The 19,716-nt window shown below is 43.3% G+C and overlaps 1 long non-coding RNA gene across 1 annotated transcript in view; it reads right to left on the bottom strand.

The window, feature by feature from the left end:
* Positions 1–3,952, bottom strand: part of LOC138429445 (uncharacterized) — a 140,451-nt gene extending 136,499 nt beyond the window's left edge. Inside the window, exon 1 of the long non-coding RNA XR_011252800.1 lies at positions 3,597–3,952. This is a non-coding gene — a long non-coding RNA (uncharacterized lncRNA). The remainder of the gene's footprint in view (positions 1–3,596) is intronic.
* Between the last annotated feature and the right edge of the window lie 15,764 nt (positions 3,953–19,716).

Raw genomic sequence — 19,716 nt, 5'->3', positions numbered from 1 at the left:
GCTTATTCACGAAAATGTACAATGCAGACCAAAAATGAATACTTGTAACTCTTCTGCAGTCCTTAACAGACATGTGCAGACTGGAGGCATCTTTGAGTTGCCTAATGTACACTGTTCCAACCGGAAGTGACATGCTGCCTCCTTCTTTCCGTTCTTGTGCTGTGACTAGAGACCATTTTGCATTTTATTTAGTGCCATGTTTTCCCTATTAGGGGCTTTTGTTGGTGACTTCATTGTTTAAAATGGCCTGTAACACTGAAGTGAGATTGGTTGTGATGTGTGTTTTATGAGAATAATATGTGTGTGGGTAACCTTCATTCAGGCAAGTTATAGCTCTGTTAGCCATGAGCCCAATGAAATGAGTCAACTGTATATATACTAAGGTGTCTTTAAACATAAACACATATAAAATAAGGCTTATTATTAATTAGTTGATGAAAATGTGGCCAGAGTCTTACAGGAACCTAATCCTGTATTTCCACTAGGAACAACAATTTTATATTTACTTACTTAGTGTTCACAGAGACCTAATAATACATTATCCCGAATACTGGAGTATCAACTGCATATGGGCAAATAAAGAGGTCAACTGTTCCCTATTAAGTTCTTCAAAGGTCCATGAATATTTAGTTTAAATATCTTAATAATGTTTTTTGGTGTATGAGGTACTGGATATATAATAGGTGCAAGAACCACAGAAAGCTTAGGGGAACAGGAAATGGAGTTTTATTGCATGGCTTCAGGATACTTGTGTTTTATGTGAAGTGGTACGTTAAATCCAAGTAGACTATCAGGGTGCGTATTATAACCCCTTGAGCAGCCACTATAAATTAATATGAAAAATTATAGCTTAAACATCTATTTAATCAGTTAAAATGGAATATGAATAGCGTTTGATTAATTCAAAGATGTCAGGAGAGAAGAAACAGAGGGACAGAAAACAGATGGGGAAAACGTAAACCAACTGGCAAGATGGCTTGCTTCAATACAATAAGAGATCAAAGAACACATTAAATGTAAATGAAACAGATCGAAAAACAAAGAATGTCAGACTGGATAAAAAGGATAAATTAAGGAATAAATGAGTAAGCAGTTCTGGAAAAATGGATCAAATGGGGTTAGTGAGTATTTTGTCATTACTGGTAACTATTTAGGGAACTAGTTTCCTCATTCTCAGCTCACACAATTTAACAGTGGGTCTAATTCCACTCCTGACTTCATGTAAGCCATATTTGGGCATTCAGAGAAGTTTCTCTCTATCCACAGTGATTGATTAAGTCACAGGCACATGACCCAAGCTATACCAATGAGAGGCACGGCAACTATTTTGCTGCAATCCTGGAAAAGAGAATCTCTTTTCTCACAAGTCGATAAGCTAAGAAAATATAAACCTGGCTCTTCTGGTGATCATCTTCGACTGTTTGGTAATGAAGACAACATGGATAAAGCAGAGCTAAAAAAACAACACATTTCTGATGTCATCCTTTCAGACACTGGATCCAGGCTTGCCTGAAGTGATACATATTCTGTCTTATCAGTTATTTTAAGTTAAAAAACAAACTCAATCCCCCTTCTTTTTGTTTGTATCATTTTCAGACAAAAGACACCTGGCTAATGCAAGTAGCAAGCCAGTTATATTTTTCCAAAAATCCATATCAGTTGAAATAAAATCTATCCATTAAATGACCTTGTTTGTCATTTTTGACCATTTTCTTCAACCATGAAAAATTCTTGCAAACTCATAAACCAGAAACGATGTAAAGAGTTGCCTTTAAGTCTTTGCAACAGACAGATATTGTTCACGAAAGATCATGCCCTCTAATTTCCACATGACATATTAGGGTACAGGGTATGCTCTCAACCAACATCACTTCCCTCTTGGCTTTTCCCCTTAGAAGGTTCTATACCTTTTCCCCAGACTATTTACTCATTGTTGACGGCTGTGGGTATGTATACGGCAATTCCAACCACTTCTCAAGTCATGGACACGTTTTATATTTGCAGGAACTAAAGCTGGATGGATTTCAAGTAGATGCCTACTTGTCTATTGTTAATGCTTTGAAGGATTTGACATAATCAATATCTTGCATGACTGAAAAAGGAAATTATTTTCTAATCTTCATAAATTACCTCCCGAATAGTTGACTTTCTCATATCTCTTTGCCCTGTAATGAAAGAATGGTCTTTTAGGACTTGCAAAATTAGTTTGCCTGTGTTTTAGAATCTTCCTCTATATAGGTCTACTGTCAAAGAAGTAGAGAACAAGTCCAATGTCTCCAGATTAATAAGCATACACAAGTGTGGATATGGTATATTGATCAGCACTCGGTACCTGGTTTAAGAATCTGTCTTGGGAAGCATTGCAAGTAAGAGCAAAATGGCTCCTTTACTTGGTGCAAGCTCTCTGGTTTCTTCTGATTAGGGCACTAATCCTATCATGGACTCCATCCTCAATGATTTCATTATCACCTCCCCAGTGTACCCGCTTCCACATACCATCATAACGCTGCTGCTACTGCTACGTCGCTTCAGTCATGTCCGACTCTGTGCGACCCCATAGACGGCAGCCCACCAGGCTCCCCCGTCCCTGGGATTCTCCAGGCAAGAACACTGGAGTGGGTTGCCATTTCCTTCTCCAATGTACGCATGCATGCTAAGTCGCTTCAGTTGTGTCTGACTTCATGCAACCACCTGGACAGCAGCCCACCAGGCTCCTCTGTCCACAGGATTCTCTAGGCAAGAATACTGGAGCGGGTTGCCATTTCCTTCTCCAACCATCATAATAGAAGTTAGGGTTTCCACACAGGAATTTGGGGACTAAGAAAACATTCAGTCCATAGACACATGGGTAACTTTTTTATTTCATTGGCAAGAAAACTGGATTCCCTTCCTTGGCACTCTATAAGCATAGCCAACAGAGCTGCCTTTAATCCGTTTTTCACATTTTCACAGCTGGCCACCAGGACTTGATGGGCAAATGAGATCTCACCAGTGACTTGAACCACTTTAGCTCAGGAAATATTAAAAAAAAAAAGCAACTCCCAGTTTTACTTGGAAAAATGTAAGCAAGCTGTCCCTGGAAGCTCAGTGCTGACCTCATGGCCCCAGCTGACAATCTCTTGGCTTTGGAAATTCATGTAAAGTGTCTCCAGGGCCTTACCATTTTTCATAACCTTTATTTTAAATCAACTCATTGTTTCTGATCCCTTAGGCCTCTGCTGAAGGAAAGTTGCTATATCTTAGAACAAAGGCAGACACACATAATTCATACTACTCTAGCATACTAGTCAAATGTCAAATTCTCCTACTGCCTATTTTCAAAAATTAACCTTTCCTCTCCTCCTCCTTTCTCAGCATCCCCCAAAGAAATTCCAATATTGTTACTATTTTTTTTTTTAACATCTCTTGGATCTCCAGATATAGATGAAAGCATAGCATGATTCAGGGTTGATTTCAAATGCTGTAGATTAAAACCTAGGTTTCTTTTTTATTTTTATTTTTTTTTCATTCTGCCTCTTGTTAGCAGAAATCACAAACACACAAACACACACAGATTTCATTCTCAACTGTGAACATGACAAGAACCGCCTTTTTACCTTCTCTATAGCACCTCCCCAGAGAAGGCGATGGCCCCCCACTCCAGTACTCTTGCCTGGAAAATCCCATGGACGGAGGAGGCTGGTAGGCTGCAGTCCATGGGGTCGCGAAGAGTCGGGCACGACTGAGCGACTTCACTTTCACTTTTCACTTTCATGCACTGGAGAAGGAAATGGCAACCCACTCCAGAGTTCTTGCCTGGAGAATCCCAGGGACAGGGGAGCCTGGTGGGCTGCCGTCTCTGGGGTCGCACAGAGTCGGACACAACTGAAGCGACTTAGCAGCAGCAGCAGCAGCATAGCACCTCCCCTGCGGAATTTCTCCATTCGTCATCCCCAGGGCAGAGTATGTGCACACAAGCTGTGTGCCTGCTGCAGCTCTCAACACGCTCCACCGTAATTTTCCATTTCCTCTCCAGCTTCTCCACAAGAATGTGATCCATGTTAGTGCGGAGGCCCAAACTGCTTTGCCTCCAGGGCCCAGGACAGCAGGAAACGCAGGTACATGTTCCGTAAATGCTTACTGATTGCACGAATGGATGATGGATGATTAGGCACTCCTGGTATTGAATGACATGCCCTACTGCAGAGCACAGTGAACTCTGCTCAACATTATGTGGCAGCCTGGATGGGAGGGGAGCTTGGGGGAAATGGATACATGTATATGTATGGCTGAGTCCCTTTGCTGTTCACCTGAAACTATCACAGCATTGTTAATATGTATTGGTTGCTTCTTCATGTCCAGCTCTTTGCAACCCCATGGACTGTAGCCTGCCAAACTCCTCTGTCCATGGGATTCTCCAGGCAAGAACACTGGAGTGGGTTGCCATTCCCTTCTCCAGGGGATCTTCCTAACCCAGGGATCAAACAGGGGTCTCCTGCATTACAGGTGGATTCTTCACCATCTGAGCCTCCAGAGAAGCCCCTGATCGGCTATACTCCAATGCAAAATAAGAAGTTAAAAAAAATGCCCTGTCTCTCAATTAGCAGAGTCTTGCTGCCAGAGCAAGACATCTCCCCTCTGCTCTCCTCCCTGTGCAACAAAGGCTCCACGCTCCCTGGTCTTTATCATGCTTCACATTGACAGGCTTGCAGGGTAGCAGGTGGGGGTGAGGGGTGCCTCGTGAGGCTCACCCAGAGCCCAGGCGATGGGTTCACATGTGAAGGAAACCCTAGCTCTGACCAAATGGCTCACCTTTGTGGATCTTCCCACTTCTGTCCAATGCATACTGAGGACCCCCTGCTTCCCCCCGCAACCTGGGACCTGAGCATAAGACAGGTGTCCTCTCTCCTGATGCTTTCCCTCTGTTTCAATTTTTGTTTTTGTCTGCACCATGTGGCATGTGAGATCTTAGTCTTCAACCAGGGATTGAACCCCCACCCCCTGCAGTGAAAGTGGAGAGTCTTAACCATGGGACTGCCAGGAAAGTCCCTGCCACATTATTTTCCTTGAAGCCCTAAGCTCCAGGATTGCAAATTCCAATTCAGGAACATCCAGGAAAATGATTACAAAAAGACACGTGGATGCTCGAGTTAAAAAAAAAAAAAAAACACGCATCTTCTTTCCTGTTACAGTAAATATGCCATTTCCTTGGCTGATCCCCATGTTTCTAGTTGATAAAAAATCTGCTTTGTCTGGCATTCAGGCACTCACTTATTCAGTCAATAAACATGTCCAAGTACCTTGCATGGTCCAGATCTATCTCACACTTCACTCCCTTTGATGAAGATCTTCTTCGACTTGCTAAGAAAGTGAAAGTGAAAGTCGCTCGGTTGTGTCTGACTCTTTGTGACTCCATGGATTGTAGCCCGCCAGGCTCCTCTGTCCATGGAATTCTCTAGGCAAGAATACTGGAGTGGGTAGCCATTTCCTTCTCCAGGAGATCTTTCCAACCCAGGGATTGAACCTAGGTCTTGAGAAGGAAATGGCAACCCACTCCAGTATTCTTGCCTGGAAAATCACATGGATGGAGCCAGGTAGGCTACAGCCCATGGGGTCGCAAAGAGTCGGACACGACTGAGCAACTTCACTTCACTTCACTTGCACATTGCAGGTGGATTCTTTATTGTCTGAACCACCAGGGAAGCCCAAGAATACTGGACTGGGTGGCCTATTCCTTCTCCAGGGGATCTTTCCAACCCAGGAATCAAACCAGGGTCTCCTGTACTGCAGGTGGATTCTTTATCATCTGAGCCACCAGGGAAGCCCTTGACTTGCTAAGGCTGTGTTAATGACTCGCCCAGCACATCTCGCATTCATTTCAGTGATGCATCCGCTGCTCCCACGTCCCCTCTCCATCGTGGGATGCCTGAGGAACAACTGAGCTTAAATTTACCTCTAGATTTCCAGCAGGCAGCATGCAGACTGGTGGTAGGAGGAGGACAGCAAGAAAGTGCTGCTCAGAATCCTACATTGTCTATGAAATCACACTCTTCAAAACCACGGTTTGTTCAAGGATAAATACTATATTTTTCCCTACAGGTTTTGAATAGTGCCCATGGACTTCCTGTTGTTTCTTTTTGACACAAACAAGGGATTCTTTATGAATAACGCCCTGTAATACACCAGCCTTTAAGGTGGATCCCACACTCCATAAGTAATGCACTCCAGTAAGGTGCATTACTGGAGAATAACCTAGAACCTTGGGCAGAGTTCTATAAGCGTTGATTCCTAGAAGGGAAATAAACAGGCAAACAAAGAGACAAAACTCACCACTTCCTGAGAATGCTTAGGGGTCAAATCTGGAATCCATGGGAATTTCAAGGCCTTAAGGACAAGCAAACAGTTCAAAATCTGTGGTCAGATTTATGAAATGGGCCATCATGTTACCAGCCAAATGCCCTAAGTAATACATATTATTAATTAACCAGGCTTCCCCCATGGCTCAGGCAGTAAAGAATCTGCCTGTAATGTGGGAGAGACAAGAGACACAGTTTGAATTGTGGGTTGGGAAGATCCCCTGGAGGAGGAAATGGCAACCCACTCCAGTATTCTTGCCTGGAAAATGCCATGGGCAGAGGAGCCTGGTGAGCCACAGTTCATAGAGCTGCAGAGTTGGACACAACTTAGCGCTCATGTACAGATGAGACTTAGTTGGTTAAGAAGGTCCAGCATATCTCCAGAAAGGGACAGAGCATTGAGCAGCATTGTGATTTCTAAGGTATCTTGCAAGAGTAAGTGTGTGCTCTTTGGCAAATTAAGCAGTTGATAAGTCCCTTATTATGTGGCAGCATGTCGCTGGCAGTCCTTTAGGTCAAATAGACATGAGAAAAGGGAATTAGAGAAAAAAGGAGAGAGGGGAAAGGAGAGACACAGAGAGACAGAGACAGAGAGGAGAAAAGGGATTGAGAGCCTAGAGGGAGACCCAGCAGATAATGGAGATGCTGCTGGAGGCGAAGTGAAAGCAGAGAAACACTCTGACTCCTTCCAATTTATCACCACCCATGTCCCACTGGTTCCTCCACCGGCCGAACCCAGACACAGTCTGGAAAATGCAGTCTGCAGGCCAGGCCCCAGGGGACAAAGCAGGTCCAGGAAGGTAAGACATGTCTGAGGTCCCAGAGGCTCAGCGAGGACCCAGCAGCTCTGAAGTCTACACGGCTCCATCAGCAGACTGCATGTGCACAGAGCAGTGATGGGAGGGTTGTTTTTCAAGGAGCCACCACCTGTATCCAGTGTTCTTGAAGATATGCATTCATTTCCATCAGAGCAATGGAGAAATGACCACCGCCTCTCATGATGGCTCCTTACCAGTGGGGACAGCAGGGTGTTCAGCCCGGAAGTCCAGCCCCTTCTCTGGGAAGCATCACCTGGGACCTCAGGGGGTCCTGAAGGGCTGAAGCATCACAGGAGCCATGAGAGGATGGGACCAGCACACACTCTCCCCTGCTGGGCTCATTAGAGCTCCAGTTGGACAGGATATATTAACACCACAGAAACCTTTTCCTGTGCGAGAACACAGTGAGAGAACGTCTCCTATTTTCCTCCCAGTGCGTGTGTGGGAGTGTGCAGGGCAGGAAGGGGAGGAGAGGTTCTCACTTCAGTTCAGATCAGAGAAAGAAGAGGCTTTCCAGACCCTAGTCCCTGGCAGTGGAAGAGGGTAAGAGTGGGAGCCGTGGGTACCAGGCATGCACAGACCCTCAGCTCAGGACTCAGCTCATGCAAGAGTCTGCCATCACAGGAACACAAAGGTAAAGGTCTGAGACTCAAGGATTTTAGTGTCAGAGGAGAGTCAGTTACTCAGCTGGCTTGATTGAGGAGCTGCTATGCTGTGCTCAGTTGTATCTGACTCTGCAACCCCGTGGACTGTAGTACCCCAGGCTCCTCTGTTCATGGGATTTTCCAGGCAAGAATCCTGGAGCAGGTTGCCATTTCCTGCTCCTGGGGATGTTCCTGACCCAGGGATCCAAACTGCATGTCTTACGTCTCTTGCTTTGGCAGGCGGATTCTTCACCACCACGCCACCTTCGAAGCCTTAGGAGACCTGGGTGTAAATCTTGACTCTACCAAATTGTTCAGTGACTTTGAGGCAGATGATATAAATCTCTTTGGGTCTCAGTGTTCTAATCTGCAAAATGCTGTCCCTCTAGTCACTGAGAAGATTAAATAAATCAGATTCCAGTGGTGTGTGCATGCTAAATAAATGCACATATGTGTTTTTGTTAACCTTCCAAGAATGAGACCATGATGAGTATTCTTGACTCAAGATAGTAATGTTTATTTCGAATGTTATTTTGGTAAGAGCAAAGAAAAGACCCCTACACTTGAATTTATAAACAGAAGCATCTGGTCATGGAGAAGAGAGGGTGGATGTGGCCCCTGGGATGTGGCCAGGGCTGTAGACTTTCCCTGCCTCTCCCTGTCTCTCTGCAGAGGAGCGGTGCCTTCTTCATGGTGTCCTAGGAAACGGACATTTGTTTGTCTATTACAAGGTCACTTGAAATGAAGTTCTTCCACTCAGGACGGATGTTGGCTGGCAGCCGCACCCTCCAGCGAGGTCTGTTCTGCACCTAGCTGTCTCACTGGCCAGTTCCCTCCCTCTGCTGGCCCCAGAGAACAGCCTCCTTTCTCCCAGCCTCCATGGCATCTGCTATGAGAGCGACAGGATGGGACCCAGAGAGGTGACAGTCACAGGATACGTCGGGATCTCCCAACTATCTTCTACCGCAAATCCTGCTCTCAACCATTTATTCCTGAACATGGGTTTGCAGACAGAAAACAGCAGACCTGCTCCTACCTTCTTCGGTATTACCTTTCATCATTTGTCTCTTGATTTTCTCATAAGTCCTTCTCCGTGTAGCTACTTTGTACTACATTTAGAAGGTGCCTACTTGATTGCATCCCCCCTAATCCAAGCCTCAAGCATCTCAAGTGGTCCATTACAATAGCCTGAGAATTGGTCCATGGGAATCTCCTTTCACCCTCATCATCCACTCTTTAGGCTGAAGCCAGAGAAAGCTTTTACAGACACAAATGGGATAATGCCATCCCTTCTTAACGTTCTTTAATAGCTTTGCTTGGAGGGTCAACAGCAATATTCTTAATGTGGCCTCCATGCCCTTGTGTTGTCTGCCAGGTCCCACCTCTTCATCCTCATCATCCACAGGATATGAGGATGATCACATCACCAACCACACCTTTTTCTTGCTTTTCTTTTTTGGCAGTGGGGCGGTGCGGGGTGGGGGGCATGTTGCACAGCATGTGGGATCGTAGTTCCCCAAACAGAGATGGAACCCACGCCCCCTGCATGTGAAACTCAGACTCTTAACCACTGGACCACCAGGGAGGCCCTGTCACAGCATCTATTCTCCAGTAGCAACGAGCTCTCACTCCTCAAGGCCACGGCACACTTGTTCTCTCCACCAAGAATCCTCTTCAAAACCTCCCCCACCTCCCTTCTTCTTGAAAATGCCTGCTCATCTGATCTCGGCTTAGTTGTTTCTTCCCCAAGGAAACCATTCCTTCCAGGGTGAGCTCACTACCTCACTGGCCACTCCAAGACTAGTTGGAGTTTCCTGATTTACACCCTCCCAGCCTTGTCTTCTTATCTTTCAGAGCACGTCATCATGGTTATAATCACATGGAATCTTGACAGACTAGGTCTGTGCACTTCATGAGTGCAAGGATCCATTCTGTCTCCTGTTTCTTGCTGTGTCTCCAAAGACTGCAGAGGGATTGGTGCCTGATAGATCCTTACTTAGTGTTCACTGGATGAATGAATGAATAAATGAATGAACAAGTAATGAATATGTTTGACAAGAATAATTATCCTCTGGGGGTGGGGTGGGGAAGGGATACTTGGGGAGTTTGGGATTGACATGTACACACTGCTATATTTAAAATGGATAACTGGACTTCCCTGGTGGTGCAGTGGTTAAGAATCTGCCTGCCAATGCAGGAGACACAAGTTCAATCCCTGGTCCAGGAAGATCTGACATACTGTGGGGCAACTAAGTCCATGTATCACAACTACTGAAGCCTGTGTGCCCTAGAGCTCATGCTCTGCAACAAGAGAAGCCACAGCGACCCGAGTAGAAAGTAGCCTCTGCTCATCACAACTAGAGAAAGTCTGTGTGCAGCCACAAAGACCCAACACAGTCAAAAACAAAGAAATAATTTTTAAAAATTAAATGGATAGCCAACAAGGTACTACTGTATAGCACAGGGAACTCTGCCCAATGTTATGTGGCAGCCTGGATGGGAGGGGAGTTTAGGGGAGAATGGATATTTGTATATGTATGGCCAAGTCCCTTTTCTATCTACCTGAAACTATCACAACATTGTTATTTGGCTATATTCTAATATAAAATAAAAACTTTTTTTAAAAAGGACAGTTATCCTCTCTAGGTCTCGGTTACACACTCTGTTAATTGAATATCCTATTACAATCATCCTTGTCTTCTTAGAGGAAGCATTGTATGAAAAACTGGAATTCCACACTCAGTCAAAGTGCTCTTGTTGTTTAGTTGCCAAGTTGTGTCCGACTGTTTGTGACTCCGTGGACTGCAGCACGCCAGGGTTCTGTGTCTCTCACTGTCTCTTGGAGCTTGCCCAAGTTCATGTCCATTGAGTCGGTGATGCCATCCAACCATCTCATCTTCTGTCTTCCCCTTCTCCTCCTGCCCTCAGTCTTTCCCAGCGTCAGGGTCTTTTCCAACGAGTCAGCTCTTCACATCAGGTAGACAAAGTATTGGAGCTTCAGCTTTAGCATCAGTCCATCCAAGGAATATTCAGGGTTGATTTCCTTTAGGATGGACTGGTTTGATCTCCTTGTTGTCCAAGGGATTCTCAAGAGTCTTCTCTAACACCACAGTTCAAAGGCATCAGTTCTTCAGCACTCTGCCTTCTTCATGGTCCAACTCTCACATCTGTACATGACTACTATCCTCACATCGTGCTCCCACTGGCTCACAATTTATGGTCATTCTCATCCAAAACTGTTCATCCATAACAGACAAGCTGGCGGTTGATACCTGCTCCAGATATTCCATGAATTATTTCAAGAACAGTTATTAAGACAGATAAATTCCTAAGGACCAGTTCAACACCTGACCCCCTTCAACCCCAATTTCCTCTCCATCCCAAGTCCTCCATCCCAAGTCCTGGCGTGTCTCATCATCAGTGGAAGTTCCAGGAAGCCAAGAGGAGGCATTGCCCTCTCAGGTCAGTGGTGACCTCCTGCTCACTTAAATACCATCTCCCCATGCCCCAAGGTAGCAGCAGGGTATGGGTACCCCAAACACCACATTCCAACCCTAGTGAGCGGGGCCAATCCTCAGACTAACTATGGAAAGATCTGGCTAGTCTCAGAGTCAGGAGCACTCACCATTTAAGCGCTGCAAAACAGACGAACGGGTTTTAATTCCTTTGGTCAGGCCTTTCCCTCCATAGGAACTCTCACAGGACCTTGCTCATAGGAAATGGGCAAGTTTTCATCCTTAATCATGCAGCTCCAAGGCCAACCTTGACCACATTCACGGGGCATCGGGAAGAGAAACATCCTTCTCCTTTGTCAGCAAAGGTCTACTTGACTCTTCGCCCTGTGACATTTAAACCCTTGGGTTTGTCTTGTTGTAACTCCACATGTGGTCCCTCAAGATGACACCTCTAACAGGGATGGTGCCTTTGCAAATTGATGTGAATGTACTTGGCAGCGTCCTGAGATGCTGAGTTCACAAATCTGTCCTTCCAATCATCTGAATTCAGTTTGATGCCTTTTGGCCCAATGTCAACAAACGCTGTGAATGTGTATGGCTATAGAGCAGGGTGTTTACCCAGCTTGATTAGATGGAGCAAAAGGAACAGATGTTTGCTTTAGGAACTGGACATAGGGTTGGCCTTGAAACATAACTGTCCTGTTTCCAACATGTCTAATGCTATTGGATAATCTACATCTCTCTTTGGGATTCTCTCTAATTTCAGAGATTAATTTAGCCTAAGAATATTGTTAATCTCATTGCCCAGTTCTTTTCCTTTCATTAAACAGAACTGAGATCTAGTTTTGTGCCAAGCCCTGTGTTATGTTCTTTGATAAAGAAATAGGATTATTATTTATTTATTTTTCTCATTTTCTAGCTTAGGAGAAAAAAAAAGGGAATGGATGGCAGTGTATTATGATATATATAATACAGGTATAAATAAAATATCACAAACACTGAGAAGAGATAATTAAGGGGCATTTCTGAGAGGTGGTGGCATTTGAACCGAGTTCCACGTGAGGAAGACAGAGGGAATATTAGGTGAAGGAAAAAAGAGGGAAGAGATAGGGAGTGTATGGACATGTACACACTGCTTTGTTTAGAATGAATAACCAAGAAGGAACACAGTAGCACATGGAACTCTGCCCAATTATGTGACAGTCTGGATGGGAGGGGAGTTCGGGGGAGAATGGCTACATGTATATGCATGACTGAGTCCCTTCATTATACAGAGGAGAGATGGTTGGATGGCATCACCAACTCAATGGACATGAGTTTGAGCAGGCTCCAGGAGTTGGTAATGGACAGGGAAGCCTGGCGTGCTGCCATAAATGGGGTCGCAAAGAGTTGGACACGACTGAGCAACTGAACTGAACTGAACTTCACTATTCACCTGAAACTATCACAACATTGTTTGTTAATCGGCTATACCCAATACAAAATAAAAAAGTTTTCAAAAAGAAAAAAGAGGGCAAACGATATAAACAGGAAACTGAGGAAATTTTAAAAACCAAGGAGCATATGATGATACATTCAAAATCACAGTAATTAATTCCTATCAGCCTGGGAAATTTACAAAGCTGGATGATGCCAAGTGCTTCTGAGATGCAGAGGATATAGACATTGGAGTAGCCATTCTGTAGAACAATCTGTCAATATTTAGTCAGATTAGGTACACTAATGCACTCTGGCCAGCAATTCAACTTCTGAGCATTTATCTCCCAGGGAAATTTTCACACAAATCCGTTGTAGCATCATTTGGGGTTCTGGGGAGTTGGAGGCAACCCCTTGCACAGATGACAGTGTGCAGTGAATTAAAACTGACATTAACATAACTCTAAGCCTAAGACTACAAAAGGAGAGAGACACAAAGAGATTGAAAATGGGGTAAAGTATTGCAGACAAAGGCAGTGGCTTGGAGAGAAGGTTTATTGTTTTCTGAGTATCACAAATGTTGTCCGGCGGGGTCACTGGATGTGCCTAGAAAGCAATGGAAGCACAATGTGGACAGGTAGGTTGGGTATAGAATATAAAGGGGTTTGTAAGAGAAGCTAAACAGGTTGTTACTGCTATTGAGTCACTAAGTCTGACTTTTGTGATGTCATGGATTACAGCACACCAGGCTCCTCTGTCTTCTACTATTTGCCCAAAGTTGGCTCAAATTCATCTCCATTGAGTCAGTGAAGCTATCTAACCACCTCATCCTCTGCTGCCCCCTTCTCCTTTTGCTTTCAATTTTTCCCAGCATCAGAATCTTTTCCAATGAGTCAGCTATTTGCATCAGGTGGCCAAAAGTATTGGAGTTTCAGCATCAGTCCTTTCAAAGAATACTCATGAAGAACCCCATGAACAGTGTGCTAGAAGGATAGATACTTTATTTCATATGCAGTTGAGTTGCAAGGTAGAGAGCAATAGAATCATATTTGGATTTTAAGCTAATTACTCAAGTAGCTGCAGGGAAGAAATGAAAAAAGATGATGAGTCATGTACCAAGGACCAGTGGAATCCAGGAATAGGGGGAAGTTCTCAATGTTTTGCTGCATCTTCCCTTCCACACACAAGCACAATGAAAGCAAGCTGTGAACAGTGTCACTAAGGTGCCCAAAGCCCTAATCTGTCTGTCTCTAAGGGGTATCTTCTATTTCTTCTTCAAAACCCATGAGGCTGTCACCAGAACTTTCCCTACTCTCCAGCCAAATTCAATTCATCAACTTTCTTGAATCAGTTCAGTGCAGAGTCCTGGGACTGATTGACCAAAAAGACTTGGTTTTCACCTTTGAGACTTAAAAGTTTCCTCCTGCTGCCACCTTACTCTGGCTCACAGCCCAACACTCCACAAAAATGGAGGGAAACGGATGATGACTTATCTTGGAAACACACACACACACAAAAACTCCTGTGGGGAGCCTTCATGTTAGAAAATCAATCAATGTGATTCACTATATTAACAAACTTAAAAGAAAAATCACAAGAGCATCTTAATAGATCCAGAAATATTTTTTTTAATGATATTGGGGTGGGAGGTGAGAGTGAGGTTCAAGAGGGAAGGAATATACGTATACCTATGGCTGATTCATCTTGATGTATGGCAGAAACTAACACAATATTGTAAAGCAATTATCCTCCAATTAAAAATAAGTGAATTTTTAAAAAGTTAAAAAAAATGATACTGGGAACAAGTGCATAATTTCCCCTTCCCTCCTCCAAGAATGTCTAACCATACATCACAGAATACAGAAAAATTAACATAAAACAACTCTTTGTGAAATTGTGTCACCCAAAGACTTTTGGGGTTTTACTGGAAAAAAATCCGACATCCACAGCAGATAAAACCTCTCAACAACTCTGGAAGAGAGAGGAGCTTTCTTACTTTGGTAAAGACATCTAAACCTAAAGCTAACATCATTCTTTTTTAAAAAATTAGTTAATTAATTTTAATTGGAGGCTAATTACTTTACAATATTGTGGTGGTTTTTGCCACGCATTGACATGAATCAGCGTGGTTGCACGTGTCCCCCCATCCTGAAACCCCTCTCACCTCCCTCCCTACCCCACCCCTCTGGGTTGTCCCAGAGCACCAGCTCTGAGTGCCCAGCATCATGCATTGAACTTGCACTGGTCACCTATTTTACATATGGTAATATTCATGTTTCAATGCTATTCTCTCAAATCATCCCACCCTCACCATCTCCCACATAGACCAAAAGTCTGTTCTTTACATCTGTCTCTTTTGTTGTCTCACATATAGGTTCCTCATTACTGTCTTTCTAAATTCCATATATATGCATTAATATACTATATTGGTATTTCTCTTTCTGACTTACTTCACTCTGTATAATAGCCTCCAGTTTCATCCACCTCATTAGAACTGTTCTTTTTTATACCTGAGTAATATTCCATTCGGAGAAGGCAATGGCACCCCACTCCAGTACTCTTGCCTGGAAAATCCCATGGGTGGAGGAGCCTGCTAGGCTGCAGTCCATGGGGTCGCTAAAAGTTGGACATGACTGAGCAACTTCACTTTCACTTTTCACTTTCATGCATTGGAGAAGGAAATGGCAACCCACTCCAGTGTTCTTGCCTGGAGAATCCCAGGGACAGGGGAGCCTGGTGGGCTGCTGTCTCTGGGGTCACACAGAGTCAGACATGACTGAAGCGACTTAGCAGCAGCAGCAGCAATATTCCATTGTGTATATGTACCACAACTTCCTTATCCATTCATCTGCAGATGGACATCTAGGTTGCTTCCATGTCCTAGCTATTGTAAACAGTGCTGAAACAAAAGACCTATACATGGAAAACTATAAAACACTGATGAAAGAAATCAAAGATGTCACAAATAAATGGAGAAATATACCATGTTCGTGGATTGGAAGAATCAATATAGTGAAAATGAATATACTACCCAAAGAAATCTATGGATTCAATGCAATCCCTATGAAGCTACCAATGGTATTTTTCACAGAACTAGAACAAATAATTTCACAATTTGTATGGAAACACAAAAAACTTCAAATAGTCAAAGCAATCTTGAGAAAGAAGAATGGAACTGGAGGAATTAACTTTCCTGACTTCAGACTATACTACAAAGCTTCAGTCATCAAGACAGTATGGTACTGGCACAAAGAATACAAAAAAATATAGATCAATGGAACAACATAGAAAGCCCAGAGATAAATCCGTGCACCTATGGACACCTTATCTTTGACAAAGGAGGCAAGAATACACAATGGATAAAAGACGATCTCTTTAACAAGTGGTGCTGGGAAAACCAGTCAACCACCTGTGAAAGAATGAAACTAGAAAACTTTCGAACATCATACACAAAAATAAACTCAAAATGGATTAAATATCTAAATGTAAGATTATAAACTATAAAACTCTTAAAGGAAAATATAGGCAGAACACGCTCTGACATAAATCACAACAAGATCCTCTATGACCCACCTCTCAGAGTAACGGAGATAAAAAATGGGACCTAATTAAACTTAAAACCTTTTGTATAATGAAGGAAACTATAAACAAGGTGAAAAGACAGCTTTCAGAATGTGAGAAAATAATAGCAAATGAAACAACTGACAAAGAATTAATCTTCAAAATATACAAGTACCTCATGCAGCTCAAAACCAGAAAAATGAACAACCAATCAAAAAGTGGGCCAAAGGACTAAACAGACATTTCTCCAAAGAAGGCATACAGATGGCTAATAAACACATGAAAAGATGCTCAACATCATTCATTATCAGAGAAATGTAAATCAAATCCACAATGAAGTATCATCTCACACCAGTCAGAATGGCTGCTATCAAGAAGTCTACAAACAATAAAGGCTGGAGAGGGTGTGGAGCAAAGGGGACCCTTTTACACCGTTAGTGGGAATGCAAACTAGTACAACCACTATGGAGAACAGTGTGCCGATTCCTTAAAAATCTGGAAATAGAATTAACATCATTCTTAATGGTGAAAAGCTGAGCACTTTCCTCCTAACATCAGGAAAAAGACAGAAATATTAGCTCTAACCAGAGGCTCTAGCAGAGAAGGCAATGGCACCCCACTCCAGTACTCGTGCCTGGAAAATCCCATGGATGGAGGAACCTTGTAGGCTGCGGTCCATGGGGTCGCTAAGAGTCGGAAATGACTGAGTGACTTCACTTTCATTTCTCACTTTCATGCATTGGAGAAGGAAATGGCAACCCACTCCAGTGTTCTTGCCTGGAGAATCCCAGGGACGGGGGAGCCTGGGGGGCCGCCGTCTATGGGGTCACACAGAGTCGGACACAACTGAAGTGACTTAGCAGCAGCAGCAGAGGCTCTAGCAGTGCGATCAGGTAATAAAAAGAAAGAAAAGACATACAGATTGGAAAGAACGAACTAAAACTGTCTTTATTACAGATGACATGATTGTGAAGGGGGCCAGTAAAAGCCACCCCAAAGTGTGCCACTTTGGCATAAGGACTGTTTCAAGATGAAGGCAATCGAGAATCAACAGATGCAGAAAGAAGACTCCTTGGATTTTCCCTTATCTGACTAAAAGTAGAAACTTCAGAGAAAGGAGGTCGCTATAAATCCCTTCTCCAGGGGAGTTTTATGGCAACGAAGAAGACAGACAGCCAGCATCAAAAAGAGTCTGTACAAACAAACCTTACTAAAATAACCCTTATCTTCCATTAGCTTCCCCATATATTTACCATGCCACAATTTACTACCCCTAGAAGCCTCAGTACTTGGGCCACCTGATGCAAAGAGCTGACTCATTTGAAAAGACCCTGATGCTGGGAAAGATTGAAGGCAGGGGGAGAAGGGGACAAAAGAGGGTGAGATGGTTGGATGGCATCACTGACTCAACGGACATGACTTTGGGTAAACTCCAGGAGAAGGTGATGGACAGGGAGGCCTGGTATGCTGCAGTCCATGGGGTCGGAAAGAGTCAGACACGACTGAGTGACTGAACTGAACTGAACTAAGGAGCTTCAATTCCCCTTTCCTTTGTCTATCTACATCTCCTTATCACACTTGGTTAAAATGGTATATAAGCTTCCAAGTCCATCCGCTTCTGTGGGTTTTTACTTCTTTCCTTTGTATCCCCCACAGATGTAAAATTTTAAATATTAATTAAAATTCTATTTCTTTTTCTATTAATCTTTTTCTTATCAGTTTGATTCACTGGCCCCATGTACAGAAACTAAGAAGGTAGAGGAACTGATGTAGAAAAAGGGATGAAAGCTCTGAAAACTTAGTGAGATTAGAACAGTTGAAGGCTATAAGACAAAAGTCATCCTAATTTTATGGACTATAAGTGAACACTGGCAATTTGAAATCAAATTAAAAATGCCTTTTACAAAGAAACTGAAAAATAGATTTTAAGTTTATATGGATATGCAAAGCACTTAGGATAGCCAAAACAACTAAGAAAAAGGACTAGAAAACTAGAGGACTAACATTACTTGCTTTTAAGAGCCTGGTGGGCTACAGTCCGTGGGGTCACAAAGAGTCAGACAGTACTGAGTGAATAACATTTTCACAACTCTATTGGCAGAAAGTGAAGAGGAACTAAAGAACCCCCTGATGAGGGTGAAAGATGAGAGTGAAAAAGCTGGCTTAAAACTCAACATTGAAAAAACTAAGATCATGGCAGCCAGTATCATCACTTCATGGCAAATAGATGGGAAAAAGTGAAAACAGTGGCAGATTTTATTTTCTTGGGCTCCAAAATCACTGATTACTAGAGACAGTGACTACAGCCACAAAATTAAAAGACGCTTGATCCTTGGAAGAAAAACTACAACAAACCTAGACAGCTTATTAAAAAGCAGAAACATCACTTTGTCAACAGAGGTCTGTGTACTCAAGGCTAGGGTTTTTCCAGTAGTCATGCATGGATGTGAGATTTGGACCATAAAGAAGGCTGAGCGAGAGCCCTTTAGATTGCAAGGAGATCAAACCAGTCAGTTCTAAAAGAAATCAACCCTGAATATTCCGGAAAGACTGATGCTAAAAATGAAGCTCCGATACTTTGGCCACCTGATGCAAAGAGTTGACTCATTGGAAAAGACCCTGATGGTAGAAAAGACAGGGCAAGCAGAGAAGGGGGCAACAGAGGATGAGATGGTTGGATGGCATCACCAACTCAACGGACATGAGTTTGGTCAAATTCCAGGAGATAGTGAAGGTCAGGGAAGCCTGGCGTGCTGCAGTCCATGGGGTCGCAAAGAGTCAGACACCACTGAACGACGGAACAAGACAACAAACCTGTGTGCAAACTCTCTGGGGCAAAGTCAGTGTGTTCTCTTTTTATATCTTCCCTCACCAGGTGAGTCCAGCCCCAGGCATAGTGTTAAACAAGCGTTAAAACTTCAGTGAATGCCAGAGTCATGGAATTTTAGATTTCTAAGAGACCTGTGAGATCAGCTAGTTTAACTCCTTATTTTACAAGCAATTGAATTGTATTTTAAAGCAACCAAGCAAAAAGGAAAGGCACTGAGGTAGGCAGGTTTTCTGACCTCATGGTGCCCTCAGGCAAACCTCTTAACCTTCTCTGGCTTTTGAGTGTTTCATATGTAAAACAAGGACAAACTTACTGCCTAGAACTGTGGGCAAGCCTCCCTCCCTTCCCGCAGGTGACAGCATGAATTCTTATATCTTTCTTCTTTTCAAGTCTGAAAAACATTGGCCATCCAGGCAGTTGTTTAATCTTAGAAGTGTTTTTTTTTTTTTTTTTCTTAAAGGAAAGAATCTATAAGAAATGGTACACAGACTTGGAAAAATCATGCTGGAAATTTTAGAGTCTAAATTTCAAAGCCAGCTCCTACTTGTGAATGTGGGAAGATCTTGAGTATGTCAGGGCATGTAAATCACTTTCTTTCTTATCTGGATATACTCACAGGGATGTCCTAAGGTATCAAATGTTGAGCCTCAGTTTGTC

The sequence above is a fragment of the Ovis canadensis genome, chromosome 24 (assembly GCF_042477335.2).
Source record: "Ovis canadensis isolate MfBH-ARS-UI-01 breed Bighorn chromosome 24, ARS-UI_OviCan_v2, whole genome shotgun sequence".
Classification (NCBI taxonomy): domain Eukaryota; kingdom Metazoa; phylum Chordata; class Mammalia; order Artiodactyla; family Bovidae; genus Ovis; species Ovis canadensis.
Note: the sequence above shows the minus strand (reverse complement) of the source record. Positions and strands in the feature narration are given on the sequence as shown.